The 18,956-nt window shown below is 42.2% G+C and overlaps 1 non-coding gene across 1 annotated transcript; it reads left to right on the top strand.

Moving 5' to 3' along the window:
• Positions 1–1,569: 1,569 nt before the first annotated feature.
• On the top strand, positions 1,570–1,676 carry LOC120272758. Its single transcript, XR_005540296.1, has one exon. It is a non-coding gene; the product is annotated as a small nucleolar RNA R71 (small nucleolar RNA).
• The last annotated feature ends 17,280 nt before the right edge of the window (positions 1,677–18,956 follow it).

Below are 18,956 nucleotides of genomic sequence, written 5' to 3'. Positions count from 1 at the left end.
GAAAGTATAAAGTATCATCGAAATCAAGAGAATGCCGCATGGCTTCAACAAGGCGGTATGTGAGCTTGTCATCTCCAACTCTTAATGTGAGCTCTCCGCCGTCCATATCAATCAATGCTTTGGAAGTCCGCAAGAACGGTCTCCCAAGTATCAAGGGTATATCCGCATCCTCATAGACATCTAACACTACAAAGTCAACCAGAAAAATGTACTTGTCTATCTTGACAAGCACGTCTTCAATGATGCCTCTCGGATGTTGCACTGTTCGGTCTGTTAGTTGCCAAGTCATCCGAGTAGGCCTAGGCTAGCCCAAGCCTAGCTTTTGAAATAAGGTGTATGGCATAACGTTGATACTGGCCCCTGAGTCTGCCAATGACATTTTTTCACCTAGATTGCCAATATTACACGGAATGATGAAGCTTCATGGGTCTTTCTTCTTGTTCGGCATGTTCTTTTGCAATACCGCCGAGCATGAAGCATCCAAAATCACTGAAGCACTTTCCTCCATCTTCCTCTTGTTAATCAACAAGTCTTTCAAGAACTTCGCATACTGAGGCATTTGGGCCAATGCCTCAACAAAAGAAATATTGACATGGAGTTGTTTGAACAAACTCAGGAACTTCTTGTACTGTTCATCCCCTTGGTCATTTTTCAATCTAGAGGGATAAGGGATTCTTGGCTTGAAAGGTGGGGGTGCCACCTCTCTATCTTTACTTGTCCCCTATTCTACCTCTATAACCTCAGTTGCGTATTCTTTTGGCTTCTCACTCGGAAGCCTACCTTCAACCTCATGACAACTTCTCAAAGTGATCGCCTTCACATGCTTTGTAGGGTTGGTCTCTGTATTGCTCGGCAAGCTTCCATATGGCCTTTCAGAAAGAGACTTCGCAATTTGCCCCACCTGATTTTCAAAGTTATGCAAAGAGGCGATGTGGTTGCGAAGTGTAGCCTTGACTGATTCAAACCTTGTATTTGCAGATTGCACAAATCTAGTCAAGTGCTTCTTTAAGTCATTCATTCGGGTTTCCAAACCTGAGACTTTGTTTTCCACCTGAGGGCTTGTTGTTGTTGTGGAAACCCGGTGGCCCCATGGCCTTTTGTGGACCCTGATTACTCCATGACAAATTGGTATAATTCTTCCAACCCGAATTGTAGGTATTTCTATATGAGTTTCCTTGAGGTCTCATGCCATTACCTACAAAATCAACGTTCTCCACCGAAGAAACATCACTGATAGAGATCGGGCAATCGGAGGGAGCATGTCCTCCACCACCCCCGGTGCAATTAGTCATGGCTGCCACTCAGTTCGAAGTTAGAAGATCTAACTTCTTACTTAAATTTTCCACTTGAGCCACCAATGAAGTTACCGCATCTATTTCATGGAGATCGGCCACTTTTTTCTTTTCCCTAGCATTACATTGGTAGTTGTTTAACCCCATTTCTTCAATTAACTGACGGGCCTCATCGGGGGTCTTGCTACCTAAGGTACCTCCTGCTACCGCATATAAGAGTTGCCTTGTACTCGGGTTCAAACCATTGTAAAAGGTCTGAACAATCATCCACTCCGGGAATTCGTGTTGGGGGCACTTTCTCAGGAGCTCCTTGAACCTTTCCCATTTCTCAAATAGAGACTCCAATTCCAACTGAACAAAGGATGAGATCTCATTCCTAAGCTTTGCAGATTTTCCGGGAGAGAAATAACGGGCAAGAAAAGCTTCTACCATCTCCTCCCATGTGGTGATCGATGCTCTAGGTAATGAGTGTAGCCACTGCTTCGCTTTCTCCATTAGGGAAAATGGGAAGGCTCTCAACTTGATCGCATCATCCATCACTCCGTTTATCTTCAGTATATCATACACCTCAAGAAAACTCTGTATATCACTGTTTGGATCCTCATCGGCCAAACCGTTGAACTGTGCGGATTGCTGCAACATGTGGATGAATGCCGGCTTCAACTCAAAGTTCTGAGCTATAATCAGGCAACGCACAATACTCGATTTTGTCCCCAACACTGATGGTCTGGCATAATCAGATAATGTTCGCTATTGCTCATTCTGTTCTGCCATGTTTTCAGATTCTTCCACTTCCAAATCAGCTAAATTAGACTGTTGTTGCACAGGCTCTTTCCCTTTTCTTCTAAGTGTACGTTCAAGCTCAGGATCTCCTTCAATCAGTATTGAGGGATTCCCTTGGGTCAAAACCTAGAGCTGCACCTAAAAAGAAAGAAAAAGAAATCATAACAATGATAGAATAAGAAAATATGAAATAGAATGTATGGTGAAATAGCTAAGAAAAAAAGGTGCAAAGTATCTCTAAAAGCCTTATCCCCGGCAACGGCGCCAAAAACTTGACAAGGTCCCCTTGCGTATATCCCGCATGTGCACAGGTTTGTCGAAGTAATAATCGCGGATGAGCGGGTATCGAATCCAGAGGGAGTAGGGAGTAAAAACACTTAATCCGCTTCTTAGCTATGTGAAAGATCAATAGTGATAAGTGTGACAGTGATTCAATTCTTAAAGTAAAAGCAGTAAGTAAGAGAGCACGAGTAAAGGAAGAGGTAAGGCAATTGGTAAAGATGCGGTACTCGGATAATGCTCCACCTAGGATAATTATTTCAAGTGCAAGAACCCTCTATTATGCTTCCTAATCAATGCAATGGTGAGTAGAAATTAGATAACCTCTCAACCTCGCACTCGAATAGAGTTGCAATGAGCTCTAGGGATTCCAAGTGATAAATCTCTTCCTAATTATAGACCTAACCCTTTGGTCCAGGCGGAAGGTCCCTAACCACGATTAAGCCCTAGATACTAAGATCACCTCAATGCTTCACTCCGTTGCACACGTAACTAACCCCAACGGAGGGTCATCCCTTAGACCATTCACTCTATTATGGCCGCAAAAAACTTGAGGAACGAAGGTAGAATCTATCACGTGGGAGGGGAAAGGGGACACTCTTGTACCTCTCGACTCACCCTCTCAACCCTCTCCAACCTAGCTTTGTCTAACGCTTGTGGTGTGTCATACACTCACAAGGTTACCAACAAGAACTTTCAACCCTAGTGTCACTCTAGGGGAAATGTTCATACAATCAAGCATTGAAGGTTGGAACTCATAATAAACATCAATTAATTGAAAGCATAATAAAGAGATTCAATGAAACAAATACATCCTAGGGTTCACAAATACCCAAGTACACACTAGGAGTTTAGCTCTCCATGGAGCTAAGTACAATCAAAGAAATAGAATGTAAAAGCAATGAATCCATAGAGAAACCCCCTCGATAGTCGTGTCGATGGTCTTGAGGAGTGTCCTCTCCTCGTCACAAAAGATCCTTTGTCCGGCCTAGGATACACTTCACCGGATCGGTGCCGTAGAACCTCTCCAAAACCCTAGCCAATACCCCTCAAAACCCTAGCCGAAGCCCTCTCTCAAGTTGGGGAAAAGATAGAGAAAATAATGCTGAAATCGGGGCTGAATCGGCTTTAAATAGGGCTGGAATCGGGCGACCACACGGGCCTGTGGATCTTTCACAAGCCCCTGTGGAATTTACACACGAGCATGGATAATTTCCACATGCCCGTGTGGGGTTCTCTGAATTCCTGTTTTCTCGGTCTGCTGTGAACAGTGCTGCTACAGAATCCGACTTTCATCGGGGTAACGCAAACGGGGTAACGCAAATGGGCAGACATTCACGTCATGTATCACTTGCTTCTTCAATGATAGACAAGTTGGTGGAGCTCTTGTTCTATGTGCATAAGTCGGAATGCTCGAGTGTGACTGTCCTTGTGCCCCTCCAAATGGATGTGCCAACTCGAATACGAGGAGGTTGGCACACACTCTAGTATCTCACACCCGACCTATGTCTTCGCGTTTGAAGTTTAGCAAGATTTCCCCGAAAATCGGTGCATTATGATCCACATTGGCTTCTTTCTTTCATAATCGGTCTCACAACCCTACCTGCATGAAAGTAACATAAAAACACATATTAGTGTAAAAACCCGAGAAGAGTAATGCTCAACATAAGGAAAGAATGCTTCGTATTAATATCACACAAGCACTTATCAGACTCTCAACCCTAGTGTCACTCTAAGTGATAAATCATTCAACAAGCATCCAAGATTGGAACTCAATTAAAGACATCAATTAAGGAAAACATAATAAAAGGTCAATGAAACTATAGCATCCTAGGGTTTACAAGTCCAATTACCCACTAGGAGGTTTAGCTCTCCATGAAGCAAGATAGAATCAATAATGAAATCGAAAGTAAAAATATGTAATCTTTAAGAAAAACACCCATGGTTTATGTATCGATGGTCTTCTGGAGTACCCTCATCCACTCCAAAGGTCCCCTTGTCAAGCCTAGGGCACACCTCTTCTGTTCGGTGCCGATGAAAGTGACACGCCCGAATATGCGTGTATGTACCGTAAGTGCACGGGTGTCGAAGTAATAATTACCCCGGTGAGAGTGTAGTCGAATCCACACGGAACATGGCTACTAGTACTAACTTCTTCTCTGCATTCTAACCTAATGATAAATGGAAATGTGTCGTGATCTAATGTGCGAAGAAGTGAATACCGAAGACGAATATGCAAGGGTTAAATGGATGGAGATCTCAATCAGTAAATGTGGGGTATTCGGGCAATGCTCCCCCTAGGATTCAGGTATTAGGTACCGAATAAGCAAAGTGTTTCTATGATGAGTAAGTTAAGCCCTGGAAATCCAAAAATAATCGGATCCTGTCTCCATATCACCGATAATAGTCCCCTACGAGGTCCCGGTGGAGAAAGCGCTCAATCTCAACACCTCACATCACATATGACTGTAAAGCACTCTAGGGATTCCAAGAGTTGTATCCGATTCCTAAAGATTGATCCAACCCTAATTCCCAGCGAAGGTCCCGGCGGAGAAATCTCTCAATCTCATGCCTCACACCAAATATGGTTGCATAGAGCTTAAGGAACGGAGATAGAATACACTCAATCGGAAGGGAGAGGGGACACTCCACTATCTCATGACTCACCCTCTCAACCCTCTTTAACCTTGAAGTTCTAACTCTAATGGAGACCTCTCTCACATCAATGTAACAAATCATGAAAATCCAATCAACCATAAGGAATTAAACAAGCAAGAAATGAGAATACAAGATTAAAACTTAATCAAACTCGGATTAAATAGAAACACTAAGCAAATCCACAAAAGATGAGAATCCTAGGGTTCACAAGCCCAAATACCCTCTAGGGTTTTAGCTCTCCATGGAGCAACATACAAAACACACCATCAATGAATGAAAGTACATTAAAACCATAGAAATAAACCCCCTTATATATGAACTGATGGCCTTGATGGAGAGCTTCGACGTCTTGAAGGACCCACTCTGAAGCTAGGTTCACCGGTGGCTTCCTTGATGCTATGACGGAGGAGGAATCGATCAAAGTTGGTGATGAAGTGCCTCCAAAGCCGCAAAGACCTCCTCTCCAAACCCTAGCCGTCTCACCCCTCAAGAGCCGCACAAAAGATGAGAAAGAATAGGACAAAACGGCTATTTATAGGCCTTAGATCGCGCCTGTCACGTGCCCTCACGTGCACCTGTGGATTTTCCACGCGGCCGCGTGGGCTGCAAAAATTTTCACGCGGGCGCGTGAACAGTAATTTTGATACAGTACTGCTACAATAATTTTGCTACAGTACTTTTCATAAAACGCGGTCCAATCACTCTTCTCTTGAGGCCACATGTCCGGGCACACGTCCATGTGGTAGGCTATAAAACTTTTCTTCAGCGATGTATCTTTGAGAGGTCTTGCAACCTTCACAAAGAGAAGAAACATGAAGATGTGGCTGCCTTTGTGCCCTTCCAACTAGTGAATTGACTTGAATCTTCTTGGAAGTTGGCACACATCTCCACGTTTATAAACTCCTCTCGTGTCTTGGTCCTTGAATTGAACAAGAACTCCCAACATTATGTCTTTATAGCCCATCTTTGCTTCCTTTTTACTCTTCAAGGCATTCACAACCTATATGCATAAAAGAACACCAAATACACAATATGAGATATAAACCATAGTAAAAATGATGCTCAATGCATGTAAAACATATATAAAAATATGTCTACTCAAGCATTTATCAGAAAGCTCCCCCAATAACTATCTTCCAAGAGAAACACAGTTTCGAAGCCATAGAACCACTCCAAAAGCCTTGGCAAAGCCCCACTAAACCCTAGCCACAAGCCTCTCAAAAGATGGAGAAAAGATGGAAAGAAAGACTCTAAAATCTGGCTGAATCGCGACTTTATATATGGCTGGAATCAGGAATCCACACGGGCTTATGGAATTTACATACGCCCGTATAAATCTGCAGATTTTGGTTTTTTCAGCGGCATGTGAACAATAACTGCTATAGTAAATTGCTACATTTATTTACTACTTATAAGTACTTGAGTAAACATGTTTTTATATGTGTTTTGCATACATTGAGCATCATTTTATATATGGTTTATGTCTCATTTCATGTATTGGGTGTTCTTCTGTGCAATTAGATTGTAGATTGATAAGTGCTTGTGCGATACGAATGCGAAGCGTTCATTCCTTATGTTGAGCATTACTTTTCTCGGGATTTTACAGTAATATGTGTGTTTTTATGTTACTTTTATGCAGGTAGGGTTGTGAGGCCGAGTATGAAGGAAATAGGCCAATGTGGATCATAATGCACTAATTTTGGAGGAAATCTTGCTAAGGTTCAAACGCGAAGACATAGGTTAGGTGTGAGATGCTAGAGTGTGTGCCAACCTCCTCGTATTCGAGTGGGCACATCCATAGGGTTTCGAGGGGTATTGGCCAAGGTTTTGGAGAGGTTCTATGGCTCCGACATTGTCATTCCTTAGAAAGAAGGTTGGTAGGGGAGCTTCCGTCGAGGCATATTCTATACCGGATGAGGGAATCCTTGGATGACGAGTAGAGGACTTTCCACAAGACCATCGACATGACTATCGAGGGGGTTTCTTTATGGATTCATTGCTTTTACATTCTATTTCTTTGATTGTACTTAGCTCCATGGAGAGCTAAACCCCTAGTGGGTACTCTGGTATTGTGAACCCTAGGATGTATTTGTTTCTTTGAACCTCTTTATTATGCTTTCAATAAATTGATGTTTATTGAGAGTTCCAACCTTGAATGCTTGATTGTATGAACATTTCCCTAGAGTGACACTAGGGTTGAGAGTTCTTGTTGGTAACCTTGTGAGTGAGTGACACACCATGAGCGTTAGACAAAGCTAGGTTGGAGATGGTTGAGAGGGTGAGTCGAGAGGTACAGGAGCGTCCCCTTTCCCCTCCGGCGTGATAGATTCTACCTCCGTTCCTTGAGTTCTTTGCTGCTATAATAGAGTGAATGGTCTAAGGAATGAACCTCCGCTGGGGCTTAGTTGCGCGTGCAACGGAGTGAAGCGTTGAGGTGATCTTAGTATCTAGGGCTCAATTGTGGTTAGGGACCTTCCACCTGGACCAAAGGGTTAGGTCTATTATAAGGAAGAGATTTATCACTTGGAATCCCTAGAGCTCATTGCAACTCTATGCGAGTGCGAGGTGTTGAGATTGTTCGATTTCTCCTCCGGGACATGTATAGAATTAGGCATAGTTGATCTTAGATTTGGGACTATGTAATTAAGGATGTCCACGACTCACCATTGCATTGATTAGGAAGCATAATAGAGGGTTCTTGCACTTGAAACAATTATCCTAGGTGGAGCATTATCCGGGTACCCCATCTTTATCGATTGCCTTACCCCCTTCTTTACTTTTGCTTTCTTACATGTTACTTTTACTGTTGAGAATTGAATCATTATCACACTCATTATCATTGATGTTTTGCATAGCTAAGAATCGAATTAAGTATTTTTTATTCCCTACTCCCAGTGGATTCGATACCCGCTCACCTGGGATTATTACTTCGACAAACCCGTGTACTTTGCGGGATATATGCAAGGTGACCTTGTCATAGATGCCATGAAGAGGTAAAAGGGAGCAAAGATAGGCTTGAAAGGCATGATGTTGAGAGCTTTTGTGTAATTCGATAACTCAGAAATAAGAGTAGTTCACATATGTGGGAGTGTATGCCAACTTCAAAGCAAATTCAAGTTAATTCACTAGTGGAAGGGCATGAAGGCAATTACATCCTCATGTTCCTCCTCTTTGTGAAGAATGCAGGACCTCTCAAAGAAGCGTCGATGAAGAAAGTCTTCTAGCCTACCCTGTGATCATGTGCCCGATTATGTGGCCTCAAGAGGAAGAATATTTCAACCGCGATGAAGGAAAACACTGAAGGAAAGTACTGTAACAAAATAATGTAGCAATATTAATGTAGTAGTACTGTAGTAAAATTGTTATTCACGCCCCACGTGGAAATTCCTCCAGCCCATGCGGGAGCATGGAAAATCCACACGGGCTTGTGAGGGCACGTTATAGTTGTGGGTTTGAGCTATGAATAGGCCATTTGCCCTATTATTTGGGGGACTTTTTGCGGAGCTTAGAGCGAGTACTTGGAGGGCAAGTCAGCTAGGGTCTGAGAAGGAGGTCTTTGCCAATTTGGGTGGAGTTCTTCACCAACTTTGATATATTCCTTAGCCGTCATAACCTCAATTAATGAAAGCATAATAGAACGTTTAATGAAGCATATACATCCTAGGGTTCACAAATCCAAGTACCCACTAGGGGGTTTAGCTCTCCATGGAGCTAGTTATAATCAACAATGAAATCGAATGTAAAAATAAGTAATCCATAGAAAAACCCCTTGATAGTCATGATGATGGCCTTGTGGAGAAACCTCGTCTCCTCCAAAGGCCCCCGTATTCGGCCTAGGACACACCTCGTTGGATCGATGCCGAGGAAAGCTCTCCTAATAACCTTCTTCCAAGTGGAGCGTAATGTCAAAGCCGAAAAACCTCTCCAAAAACTTGCCATTACCTCTTAAAACCCTAGCCGTAGCCTCCTCTCAAGCTTGGGAAAGAATGGAGAATAGAATGCTGAAACCGGGGCTGAATCGCGGCTTAAATAGGGCTGGAATTAGGTATCCACATGTTCGTGTGGATTTGCAACATTGGCCAGTGAAAATTCCACACGGGCATGGATAATTTCCACATGTCTGTGTGGATTCTCTGGAATTCTTTTTTTCGGCCAGCTGTGAACAGTACTTGCTATAATAATTTGCTACAGTGTTTGCTATAGTATCCTGCTACGGTACCACTCTAGAACACTCCCAAATCCATGTTTTCATTGAGGTAATGTCAACGGGCACAAGTTTATGTCGTAGATCGCTTTGCTTTTTTTTCAATAACCAGCCTCATTGGTGAAGATCTTTCTATCAATGCACAAGACGGGATACTCGAATGTGACTGCCTTTGTGCCCTTCCAAACCATTGTGCTAGCTTGAATACATAGAGGTTGGCACACATTCTCGTATCTTGAACCCGACTTATGTCTTCGTGTTTGACCCTTCTCAAGATTTCCTCCAAACAGTGCATTTACGATATAAATTAGCTTCTTTCTTTAACATTCAGCTTCACAACCCTATATGCATGAAAGTAACACAAATGCACAAGTATTAGCACTAAAACCCAATTTAAGTAATGCTCATCACAAGGAAAGAACGCTTCGCATTCTTATCACATGAGCACTTATCACTCATCAAGGCCAATCCGCACGAATTCGAGGGGTTTGTATCTAAGGGTTGTATTGATTTTCATTGTATTCACCATTGTTTTGTAACTAGGCCCATGGAGGGCTAAACCCTAGTAGGTATTTGGGTATGTGAACCCTAGGATATATGATTTTGTATTGATTTACTCTATATTCCTTGAGTTTTAACCTTGTTATTTCATTGCTTGCATGTGTTGTTGATCTTTGTGATTGATATACATTGCTTGATCTATTATTTTGATGTCAGAGGTCTCCATTAAAGTTAGAACTTCAAGGTTAAAGATGGTTGAGAGGGTGAGCAATGAGGTAGTGGAGTGTCTCCTTTCCCCTCCGATTGAATGTTTCCTATCTCCGTATTTTCTTTTCTCTTTGCAACCATATTTGGTGTGAGGCATGAGATTGCTCAATTTCTCCGCTGGAGTCTTGTAGAGGGTTAGGGATCCTTCACCGGGAAATAGGGTTAGATCTACATTTAGGAATCGGTCTCACTCTTAGGTTTCCCTAAGGTTTAGTACGGTCATATGGGTTATAAGTTGTTGAGATTGTATGATTTCTCTGCCGGGACCTTGTAGGGGACTAGTATCGGTTGCTTGGAGACAAGGACCAGTTATTCTTGGATTACCTCAACTCAATAGACTTGCTTTAGGAACATGTAGTGAACTTTGAGCCTCATGAGAGATCCTAGGGGGAGTATTGCTCGAGTACCTCATCTTTAGTGATTAAGAACTCCTCTAGTCTTTTTCTTTTCCATTCACTCATTTGTTAATTAATTCTTGCAATTAGTTCATTCCACAATATTCATTGAATTTGACTAGATAACTAAGAAGTGGTTAATACTAATACTTCCATTCTTTGTGGATTCGACTACCCACTCACCGGGGTAATTATTACTTCGACACCCGTGCACTTGCGGTTTACACGCATATTCGGACATGATAGCTACTATAACCTGATATAGTACTCTACCAAAATACTCCCAAATCCACACTTTTCATCGAGGCAACATAAACAAGCACACGTCTATGCTGTAGATTGCGATGCATCTTCAAGTAAAAGCACATTTGACGGGAATTTTGCTAGCCTTGCATAAGTCGGAACACATGAGTGTGACTACCTTTGTGCCCCTATAAGTTACATATTCCATCAAGCATAATAGAGGTTGGCACACACTCATATGCCTTCTCGTGTGTCTACTTCAAGATTCCATCAACATAATGCATTTGCAATCTACTTTGGCTGCTTTTTTCTCTATTTGGTACCACAACCCTATATGCGCAAAAGAACACAAAAACACACCTATTAGCGATAAAACCAGATAAAAGTAATACTTATTGTAAGGAAAGAATACTTCGTACTCTTAGTACACAAGCACTTATCAATTCTAGAGGAGGTCTTTGGCAAGATTAGGGGCCGCTCTTCACCAACTTTGATCGATCTTTCCTTCGTCATAGCATCGTGGGGGCCTTCGGTAACCTATCTTCGGAGAAGGATTCTTCAAAACGTTGAGCGACCCATCAAGGCCATCATTACAAATTCAAGGTGGTTTTTTTCTATGGTTTACATTGTTATTCATTGTATTAATCTTTGTTATGTAACTTGCTCCATGGAGGGCTAAACCCTAGTAGGTATTTGGGTATATGAACCCTAGGATCTTATCTTTTGTATATATATCTTTTATGTTTTCTATTAAATCTGAGTTGATTTGAGTTCTAATCTTGTGTTCCCATGGCATGCATGTTTTATTAATCCTTGTGGTTGGTTTTATATACATGATTTGTGACACGACCAAATATGCGTGTAAACCGCAAGTGCAATGGTGGCGAAGTAATAATACCCTGGTGAGAGGGTAGTCGAATCCACAGGGAATAGTGATTAGAACCACCAAGATTGATATTTAACTAGAATTAAATAATGTTGAAAGTGATGTGAAAACCAATCCATTTAAACGAAAATAAGAAAAGATAAAGGAGGCGCAAGTAAAAGATAGGGCAGCCAATCGACGATAAATGGGGTACCCGGATATTGTTCCGCATAGGACAATCGTGACAAGTGCAAATCCCCCTATTATGCATTCTAACTAATGCATTAATGATTCATGGATATCCTTTAATACATGGTCCCAAATCTAAGGTCAACCATGCCTAACTCTACACATGTCCCGGAGGAGAAATTGAATAACCTCTCAACCTCGCACTCGTATAGAATTGCAATGAGTTCTAGGGATTCCAAGTGATAAACCCTATTCCTATGTATAGACCTAACCCTTGGTCCAGGTGGAAAGTCCCTAACCACAATTAAGCCCTACGTGCTAAAATCACTTCAACACTTCACTCCGTTACACTCGCAACTAAGCCCCAGCAGAAGGTCATCCCTTAGCCCATTCAGTCTACTATGGCCGCAAAGAACTCTTGGAGTGTGGAGGTAGGATAGATCACACCGGAGGAGATAGGGGACGCTCTGCTACCTCTCGACTCACCTTCTCAACCCTCTTCAATCTAGGTTTGCTAACTCTCGTGGTGTGTTACTCACTCACAAGAGTTACCATCAAGAACTCTCAATCCTAATGTCACTCTAGGGGAGTATTCAAACAATCACGGCAACAAGATTGGAACTCACAATAAACATCAATTAATTGAAAGCATAATAAAGAGATTCAATGAAATGAATACATCCTAGGGTTCACAAATACCCTACTAGGGGTTTAGCTCTCCATGGAGCAAAATACAATAGATAATGAAATCAAAAGTAAAGAGATGCAATCCATGAATGAAAAACCCCTTGTGTTCATGTCGAAGGTCTTGTGGATCAGCCGCGTCTTCTTCAAAGGTCCCTTGTTAAACCTAGGGCACACTTCACTGGATCAGTGCATACAAAAGCTCCCCCAATAGCTCTCTTCCGAAGGAAACACGGTGTCGAAGGCCGTCAAACCTCTCTAAAGCCTTGCCAAAGCCTCTCCAAACCCTAGCCGCCGGTGACTCCAAAGATGGGGAAAGGTGGAAGAGAAGATAGGGAAAAAGATGGAGAAAAGAATGCTGAAATCGGGGCTGAAATAGACTTTTAAAGGGCTGGAATCGGGAATCCACACACCCATGTGGGCACCCCTGTGGATTTTTCACATAGGCATGTGGAATTTCAACACGCCCGTGTGGATTCTCTGTTTTCCTGTTTTCTCGGCCGGATGTAAATAGTATTGCTGAAGTATTTTTGTTACAGTGTTTCCTACAATACTCTACTACACTACCGGCCTGAAATACTCCTGAATCCATACGTTCATCGATGTAATGCAAACGGGCACACATTTACGTCGTGGATCGCCTTGCTTCTTTAATAATGGGCATGTTGGTGGAGATCTTGTTCTATATGCACAAGTCAGAATGCTTAAATGTGACTGCCATTATGCCCCTCCAAACAGTTGTGCTAACTCAAGTATGAGGAAGTTGGCACACATTCCTGCATCTGGAACCCAACCTATGTCTTCGCGTTCGAACCTTAGAAAGATTTCCTCCAAATTAGTGCATTACGACCCACATTGGCTTCTTTCTCTCATAATCGGCTTCACAACCCTACCTGCATAAAAGTAACATAAATACACCCATATTAGCATTAAAACCCGAGAAAATTAATGCTCAACATAAGAAAAAAGTGCTTCGCATTCCTATCGCACAAGCACTTATCAAACTCCTCCACACTTAAGCTTTTGCTTGTCCACAAGCAAAAATTAAAACATTATGTGCATGGATGAACGAAATATTGGAAGTGCTTGGCCTTAGATTCACCAAAGCATACAAAGAGAGCATTCTACAAGTAAGGGAAATTTCCACACTAAATATGAAAAATTAATGCTCTAGCTAAAAACTTGAATCAAAAAGGACAACAAACCCGAAATCGTGCAAGTGGGTGAACTCCCTCAAAACAAGCCAAAGTATACTCCTCACTGTTCTAAGTACAAGGGACTTATTTATCTAAAAAAAGTAACAAAAATTTCGAACATGGTAGCACCTTCACACATCCTCTAAGGTAGCCCTTTCCAACGCGGCCGCTAAGGTGGCTTTCACACTTTTGAAGTGGTAGCTCTTTCTACCGGAGTGGCAGCTTTCACTCATCCTATGAGATAGCTCTTTCTCTCATTAGGGCATAACTAGTATCCGACTTATGAGAGTAGCTTCATACTTCATAGGTGGTAGCTCTTTCCACCCAACAAGCACAAATAAACAATTAAACTATTTTGTTCCTTCTTTTCACTTTTTCCTTTTTTTTTTCAGAATTAACACAAGAAACAACTATAACTAGTCCCTTATATATCAAGCATGAGTTTCCAAAAGAGTTCAAAGAGTGATTAGTGCAACAAGGGTCAATAGGGCAAAACTTCGTAGAAATTCAAGTAAAAACTAGAGCATGAAAAAACATTCAATGTTAAAAAAAAAATCTCTTAAACTCAAGAATACAATCAATGCAACTAAGGTGAACCACCATTGGCTATGTGAGCATGTATATCAATGAAAAGTACTATAAAAGAGATGCGTGCACTATGAAACTCCCCCCGTACTTAAGTTGTACATTGTCCCCAATGTATACATACAAGATCATTCATAATGTAAATTGATAAGTGCTTGTACGATAAGAATACAAAGCATTCTTTCCTTATGATGAGCATTACTTTTGTCAGGTTTTAGCACTAATACGTGTGTATTTATGTACTTTTATGCAGGTTGGGTTGTGAGGCCAATTATTTGTGAAAGAAGCCATTGTAAATCGTTTTTACGCATTATTTGGAGGAGATCTTGAGTAGGCTAAAACTCAGAGACATGTGTCGGGTTAAAAATGCTAGAATGTGTGCTAACCTCGTTGTATTTGAGCTAAGGCAATGATTCAGAAGGGCACGAAGACAGTTACATCCTAGTATTCCGGCTTGTGCATATTTAGCAAGATCTCCACCAACGTGACCGTTTATTGAAGAACCAAGATGATCTATAACATGAGCGTGTGCCCGTTTATGTTACCTCGATGAAAGCATGGATTCGGGAGTCTTTTGGGCCAACCATAGCAGTCACTGTAGCAGGTACTATTTACAGCCGACCGAAGAAGGAGCAAAACAGAGGAGCCACACGGGTGTGTGGAAATTCAACACGCACGTGCGTTAATTCTACAGGCCAGTGTGAAATATCCACAGGGGCATGTGGAATCCCGATTCCAACCCTATTTAAGGCCGATTTCATCCCCGATTTCAATATTTTTTTCTCCATCTTTTCCCCAACTTGAGAGAGGGCTGCGGCTAGGGTTTTGAGAGGTATTGGCTAGGGATTTGGGAGAGGTCCTATGGCTCCAACATTGTCATCTCTTTGGAAGAAGATTGGTAAGGGAGCCTCCGTCGGATTGATTCAGCGAGACATATCTTATACCGGACAAGGGTATCTTGCGACGAGTAGAGGACTATCCACAAGACCATCGCCATGACTATCTAGGGGGTTTTCCTATGGATTATTTTCTTTTACATTTGATTTCATTATCCTTTGTATTGTGTTCCATTGAGAGCTAAACCCTTAGTGGGTACTTAGGTATTTGTGAACCTTAGGATGTATTAGTTTCATTGAATCTTTTTATTTTGCTTTCAATTAATTGATGTTATTGTGAGTTCTAATCTTGAATGTTTGATTGTTTGAATACTGATAAGTGCTTGTGCGATATGAATGCGAAGCGCTCATTCCTTATGTTGTGCATTACTTTTCTCAGGTTTTTTACACTAATATGTGTGTTTTTATGTTACTTTTGCGCATGTAGGGTTTTAAGGCCAATTATGAAGGAAAAAAGCCAATGTGGATTACAATGCACCGATTTTGGAGGAAATCTTGCTAAGGTTCAAACGCGAAGACATAGGTCGATGTGTAATAAGTGCTTGAGTAGACATATTTTTATATATGTTTTACATGCATTGAGCATCATTTTTACTGTGGTTTATGTCTCATATTGTGTATTTGGTGTTCTTTTATGCATATAGGTTGTGAATGCCTTGAAGAGTAAAAAGGAAGCAAAGATAGGCTATAAAGACACAATGTTGGGAGTTCTTGTTCAATTCAAGGACCAAGACACGAGAGCAGTTCATAAACGTGGAGATGTGTGCCAACTTCCAAGAAGATTCAAGTCAATTCACCATTTGGAAGGGCACAAAGGTAGCCACATCTTCATATTCCTTCTCTTTGTGAAGATTGCAAGACCTCTCAAAGATACGTCGATGAAGAAAAGTTTTATAGCCTACCACATGGACGTGTGCCCGGACATGTGGCCTTAAGAGAAGAGTGTTCGGATCGCGTTTTGTGAAAAGTACTGTAGCAATTTCACTGTAGAGGTACTGTAGCATCTGTAGCAATTTCACTGTATCGGTACTGTAGCAATCCACACGTGCACGTGAGGGCACGTGACAGGCGCGATCTAAGGCCTATAAATAGCCGTTTTGCCCTATTCTTTCTAATCTTTTGTGCGGCTCTTGTGGGGTGAGACGGCTAGGGTTTGGAGAGATGGTCTTTGCGGCTTTGGAGGCACTTCATCACCAACTTTGATCGATTCCTCCTCCGTCATATCATCAAGGAAGCCACCGGTGAACCTAGCTTCAGAGTGGGTCCTTCAAGACGTCGACGCTCTCCATCAAGGCCATCAGTTCATATATAAGGGTTCTATGGTTTTAATGTACTTTCATTCATTGATGGTGTGTTTTGTATGTTGCTCCATGGAGGGCTAAAACCCTAGAGGGTATTTGGGCTTGTGAACCCTAGGATTCTCATCTTTTGTGGATTTTCTTTGTGTTTCTATTTAATCCGAGTTTGATTAAGTTTCATTCTTGATTGTTTAATTCTTGCTTGCCTTATTGATCTTATGGTTATTTGGTTTGCATGATTTGTTGCCTTGGTGGAAGAGAGATCTCCATTAGGGTTAGAACCTCAAGATTGAAGAGGGTTGAGAGGGTGAGTCATGAGATAGTTAAGTATCCCCTTTCCTCCGATTGGTGTATTCTATCTCCATTCCCTAAGCTCTATGCAACCATATTTGGTGGGAGGCGTGAGATTGTCTCGATTTCTCCGCCGGACCTTGTAGGGGGTTAGGATCCTTCACGGAATTAGGGTTGGATCAATCTTTAGGAATTGGATACACAGCTTGAATCCCTAGAGTGCTTTTGGCGGTCATATGTGGTGTGAGGTGTTGAGATTGAGCGATTTCTCCACTCGACCTCGTAGGGGACTAGTATCGGTGATCGGGAGGCCGATCTCGATTATATTTGGATTTCCACTGAATTAACTTACTCATCATAGAAACACTTTGCTTATTCGGTACCCTAACACCGAATCCTAGGGGGAGCATCGACGAATACCCCACTTTTACTCGATTGAGATTCTCCTTCCATTTTTACCCCTTGCATATTCGCTCTCCGTGTTCATCTCTTCACACATTAGATCACCACACTATCACATTATCATTAGGCTAGATAGTAGAGAAGAAGTTAGTACTAGTAGCCCCTGCTCCCTCGTGGATCTCGACTCACCCGACTCACCGGGTATTTATTACTCGACACCCGCACTTATGTACATACACGCATATTCGGGCGTGTCAATGTGAGATGATAGAGTGTGTGCCAACCTCCTCGTATTCGAGTTGGCACATCCATTTGGAGGGGCACAAAGGCAGTCACACTCGAGCATTCCGACTTATGCACATAGAACAAGAGCTCCACCAACGTGTACACAATTGAAGAAGGAAGTGGTCCATGACGTGAACGTGTGCCCGTTTGCATTACTCTGATGAAAGTATGGATTCAGGAAGCTATACAGCCGGATAATCGAAAGGTAGGAATGTAACAACACGGACAAAAGTACTGTAGCAGCACTGTTTATAGCCGGTCGAGAAAACAGGAGTTCAGAGGATCCACACGGGCAAGTGGAAATTATCCACGCCCGTGTGGAAATTCCCCATGTGCGCGTGAAGCATCGACCCCCGTGTAGTCGCCCGATTCCAGCCCTATTTAAAGCCGAATCAGCCCCGATTTTAGTATTCTTTTCTCCATCTTTTCCCCAACTTGAGAGGGCTTCGGCTAGGGTTTCGAGGGGTATTGGCCAAGGTTTTAGAGAGGTTCTATGGCTCTGACATCGTCATTCCTTAGGAAGAAAGTTGGTAGGGGAGCTTCCGTCGAGGCGTATCCTATACGGAATGAGGGAATCCTTGGACGACGAGTAGAGGACTTTCCACAAGACCATCGACACGACTATCGAGAGGGTTTCTTTATGGATTCATTGCTTTTACATTCTATTTCTTTGATTGTACTTAGCTCCATGGAGAGCTAAACCCCTAGTGGGTACTCTGCTATTGTGAACCCTAGGATGTATTTGTTTCTTTGAACCTCTTTATTATGCTTTCAATAAATTGATATTTATTGTGAGTTCCAACCTTGAATGCTTGATTGTATCAACATTTCCCCTATAGTGACACTAGGGTTGAGAGTTCTTTTTGGTAACCTTGTGAGTGAGTGACACACCACGAGCGTTAGATAAAGCTACGTTGGAGATGGTTGAGAGGGTGAGTCAAGAGGTACATGAGCGTCCCCTTTCGCCTCCGGCGTGATAGATTCTACCTCCATTCCTCGAGTTCTTTATGGTCATAATTGAGTGAATGGTCTAAGGGATGAACCTCCGCTAGGGCTTAGTTGCGCGTGCAACAGAGTGAAGCGTTGAGGTGATCTTAGTATCTAGGGCTCAATTGTGGTTAGGGACCTTCCACCTTGACCAAAGGGTTAGGTCTATAATAAGGAAGAGATTTATCACTTGGAATCCCTAGAGCTCATTGCAACTCTATGCGAGTGCGAGGTGTTGAGATTGTTCGATTTCTCCTCCGGGACATGTATAGAGTTAGGCATAGTTGACCTTAGATTTGACAATATGTAATTAAGGATTTCCATGACTCACCATTGCATTGATTAGGAAGCATAATAGAGGGTTCTTGCACTTGAGACAATTATCCTAGGCAGAGCATTATCCGGGTACCCTAACTTTATCGATTGTCTTACCCCCTTCTTGACTTTTGCTCTCTTACTTGTTGCTTTTATTGTTGAGAATTGAATCATTGTCACACTCATTATCATTGATCTTTTACATAGCTAAGAATCAAATTTAGTATTTTTTTATTCCCTACTCCCCTCGTGGATTCGATACCCGCCACCCGGAATATTACTTCGACAAACCCGTGCACTTGCGGGATATACGCAAGGGAATCTTGTCAAATACTCCCTTA

This window comes from Dioscorea cayenensis, chromosome 11 (genome assembly GCF_009730915.1).
Source record: "Dioscorea cayenensis subsp. rotundata cultivar TDr96_F1 chromosome 11, TDr96_F1_v2_PseudoChromosome.rev07_lg8_w22 25.fasta, whole genome shotgun sequence".
NCBI lineage: Eukaryota > Viridiplantae > Streptophyta > Magnoliopsida > Dioscoreales > Dioscoreaceae > Dioscorea > Dioscorea cayenensis.
This window is presented reverse-complemented; position numbering and strand designations above follow the sequence as displayed.